A 4,441-nucleotide genomic window follows, 5' to 3' on the forward strand; every position below is an offset into this window, starting at 1 on the left:
CAGTTAAACAATTACAATAGGCTGCATTCTGGGGATCTGTGTGTGTGTAATTACCTAAGTGTAATTATCTAAGTGTAGTTACAGGATGAGAGCTACGCTCGTGGTGTCCCGTCTTCCCAGCACTCTGTCATATAACGCTTTGAAACTACTGACGGTCTTGGCCTCCACCACCTTCTCACTTAACTTGTTCCAACCGTCTACCACTCTATTTGCGAAGGTGAATTTTCTTATATTTCTTCGGCATCTGTGTTTAGCTAGTTTAAATCTATGACCTCTTGTTCTTGAAGTGCCAGGTCTCAGGAAATCTTCCCTGTCGATTTTATCAATTCCTGTTACTATTTTGTATGTAGTGATCATATCACCTCTTTTTCTTGTCTTCTAGTTTTGGCATGTTTAATGCTTCTAACCTCTCCTCGTAGCTCTTGCCCTTCAGTTCTGGGAGCCACTTAGTAGCATGTCTTTGCACCTTTTCCAGTTTGTTGATGTGCTTCTTAAGATATGGGCACCACACAACAGCTGCATATTCTAGCTTTGGCCTAACAAAAGTCATGAACAATTTCTTTAGTATATCGCCATCCATGTATTTAAATGCAATTCTGAAGTTAGAAAGCATAGCATAGGCTCCTTGCACAATATTCTTTATGTGGTCCTCAGGTGATAGTTTTCTATCTAGAACCACCCCTAGATCTCTTTCTTTATCAGAATTCTTTAAAGATTTCTCACATAATATATAGGTTGTGTGGGGTCTATGTTCTCCTATTCCACATTCCATAACATGACATTTATTAACATTAAATTCCATTTGCCAAGTGGTGCTCCATATACTTATTTTGTCCAGGTCTTCTTGAAGGGCATGACAATCATCTAAATTTCTTATCCTTCCTATTATCTTAGCATCATCAGCAAACATGTTCACATAATTCTGTATACCAACTGGTAGATCATTTATGTACACAATAAACATCACTGGTGCAAGAACTGAACCCTGTGGTACTCCACTTGTGACATTTCTCCATTCCGATACATTGCCTCTGATTACTGCCCTCATTTTTCTATCAGTCAGAAAATTTTTCATCCATGATAGAAGCTTACCTGTCACCCCTCCAATATTTTCCAGTTTCCAGAACAACCTCTTATGTGGAACTCTGTCGAAAGCCTTTTTTAGGTCCAGATAGATGCAGTCAACCCAACCATCTCTTTCCTGTAATATCTCTGTGGCTCGATCATAGAAACTGAGTAAATTCGATACACAGGATCTTCCAGATCGAAAACCATACTGTCTGTCTGATATTATATCATTTCTCTCCAGGTGTTCTACCCATTTAGTTTTGATTAGCTTTTCCAATACTTTCACTATTACACTTGTCAATGATACAGGTCTATAATTGAGGGGGTCTTCCCTGCTGCCACTTTTGTAGATTGGAACTATGTTAGCCTGTTTCCACACGTCTGCTACGATTCCTGTACACAGGGATGCCTGAAAGATCAGGTGAAGTGGAATGCTGAGCTCAGATGCACATTCTCTCAGAACCCATGGTGAAACGCCATCTGGGCCAGCTGCTTTGTTCTTACCGAGCTCCTTTAGCATATTTTCCACTTCATCTCTAGACACCTCTATCCGCTCTATGTTGTTCTCTGGAATTCTTATTGTGCCTGGTTCTTTGAAGATTTCATTTTGTACAAACACACTTTGGAACTTTTCATTTAATGTTTCACACATTTCCTTTTCATTTTCCGTGAATCTGTTTCCCATTTTCAATCTCTGGATATTATCCTTTACCTGCAATTTGTTGTTTATGAATTTGTAGAATAGGCCCGGTTCTGTTTTACATTTATCCGCTATCCCTTTTTCAAAATTTCTTTCTGCCTCTCTCCTTACTGCTGTATAGTTGTTTCTCGCATCTTTGTATCACTGGCATGTTTGGGGGTTTGGCCTCTTCCTATACTGATTCCATTTTTGTGTCTTTTGGTCTCTTGCCCTCTCACAATTTCTGTCGAACCAATCCTGTTTTCTGGCCCTGCATCTCTGTTTTGGTATGAATGTTTGTGTACCTTCCTCGTATATTTTTAAAAATTTGGCATACATTTCATTTACTTCCCTGCCTAGCAACAATTCTGTCCAATTACACTCATTAAAAAAATTTCGAAGTTCCCCATAGTTGCCTCTCCTTAAATCGAGTTTATCAACTGTTTCAATGTCCCCATTTTCTTCTAGATGACATCTTAAAGCATAATCAATGTCTAACAGGACGTGATCACTCTTTCCCAAGGGAGGAAGGTACTGGATGTCAAATATCTCTTCTTCTTTCCTGGTGAATACTAGATCCAGTACTGACGGTACATCTCCTTCCCTTATTCTTGTGGCTTGCTTTATGTGTTGATACAAGAATGTCTCCAGAATGAGGTTCACAAATCTGCATGTCCAAAAGTCCTCCGTTCTTGCTTCATAGGCCTCCCAGTCTATTGCTTTAAAGTTGAAGTCCCCCTGTATCAACAGTCGTGATTTATCTTTATCTGCTTGTACAATAATATCTCTCATGACCATTATGAGGCCCTCTCGTTTGTCATCCAGTTCTTCCTTTGTCCATGTGTTGCTTGCTGGTGGGCTGTAGGCATTTACAATTATCAGCTTATCATCCTGATTCCAGACCTGCAATGCCATTATGTCAATATCTCGAGGGTTTTCAAATACTGATTCTTACCTTCTCTCTTACCTTCAGGTGTTTTTTCACCAGTACAGCCATTCCTCCCTTCCTAGTTTTCCTGTCACGTCTCCAAACTGAATAGCCTCTTGGGAATATGACTTCATTTATTATATTTCCTTCAAGTTTCGTCTCTGATAATGCAACAATATCTGGGACCCTAAGCTGGATTATGTCTTGCAACTCCAAAGTTTTTGACCACTCCATCTATGTTGGTATATACAATTTTCAGGAACATGTTCCCTTTTCCTTTGCTCTTTACTTCCCCGTCTACTACTGATCTTGTTGCTTTGTTTTTATGTACCATTTCACAAGCTTTCCAGACCCTGTCACTTTGTAAAAAAAAAAGAATTTCTGTCTTCTTCATTTCTATCCCCATTTAGACGTTTTGCCTCAATTAAGTTCATTTTCAGCTTTTCTCTGTCCTCCTTGGAGAGGTCTTATCTTATTGACCAAAGTTTACCAACCTCATCACTCTGCAGTTTCCTGGCATTTCTTAGCACTTCCATCATGTTTTTCACTCCATTAAACGTCACCCTTAAGGGGCGGTTCTTTTCTTTCTCATATTTTCCTATTCTTCTAAAATCACTGACATTTTCCTTTGAGCCTTCTCCTAAACCTACTATTTTCTCTATGATTTTCATCTCTTCTGCCGCTCGGTCCACCCTAGATGAAATTTCCTTCTCTAAACATCCAAAAATGATTATGGACTTAGTTCTATCTGCAGTGTTTTGTACCAGTTTACTGTTGGTAACCAGTTCTTTCCTAATTGCTTGCCTAATTTCTGCTTCTTGTTGGTCATTTCTGGTTTTGACTTCCGAACACACTTCTTTGATAGTCTCTTTCTCTTTTACAACTTGAGCATATGTCGCTTTTATTTCTTCTTTATACTTTTCTAGTTCTTTATTCACCTCCTCTATGTGAGTTGTCAGTGAAGTTTCCAGTTGGAGATCCTTACCTAACTCTATGTTAGCCCTTAGGCTTGCTTGGAGTTGTTCACCATATGAGTCCATTTTCTTGTTTATTTCTTCAAAGTCACCACACTTCACTTTCCATGCCTCATTTTCTTTCACTAGTTCCTTGATTTGCTCCTCCTGATTTGTTACCTTGTCTGTTAATGCAGTAATAATCTTACCTTGTTGAAGCATACTCCCTTTTAGAGTGCAAAGCTCACTCCAAAGAGCTCCATTGTCCTCTTCCAATTTAAGCACTTTTTCTTCATACTTCTTTTGCATATCCTCAATTATCTCTAACCTGCCAAGAACACCTCCTTTCCTTATATCTTGTGGTGAGAATCCTTTGAAACCATCATCTGTTAGTGTGTCTACATTCTCAGTGGGGGTGGTGGCGGCGGCCATCTTTGTTTTTGTTCTAGACCAAAACAAACTTTTCCACTCAGCTATTTTCACTCACTTTTACTTGTTTATTGTATTTTATTTGCTTTTACACTTCCCTGAACCTTTATGTAACCTGGGACACCACTGTAGCCCTCAACCTGTTCCCAACACTTAGGTAATTCGATATTTCCAGGAACCATAGACTGCAGTGTGACTCCTGCCTCCTCCAGCTCACAGTCAACACCATAACAAACACACAGCCAAACACCAGTGTGTGTGTGTGTGTGTGTGTGCGAAATACATGTAGTTGATATGAGAAAGAAAATTAGATTGGGGATTCAATACCATTAGAGAACCGACAGTTAGAAAGGCAGGGTCCAAGAGCTATCAGCTCGATAGGTA

This window comes from Procambarus clarkii, chromosome 51 (genome assembly GCF_040958095.1).
Source record: "Procambarus clarkii isolate CNS0578487 chromosome 51, FALCON_Pclarkii_2.0, whole genome shotgun sequence".
Lineage (NCBI taxonomy): Eukaryota > Metazoa > Arthropoda > Malacostraca > Decapoda > Cambaridae > Procambarus > Procambarus clarkii.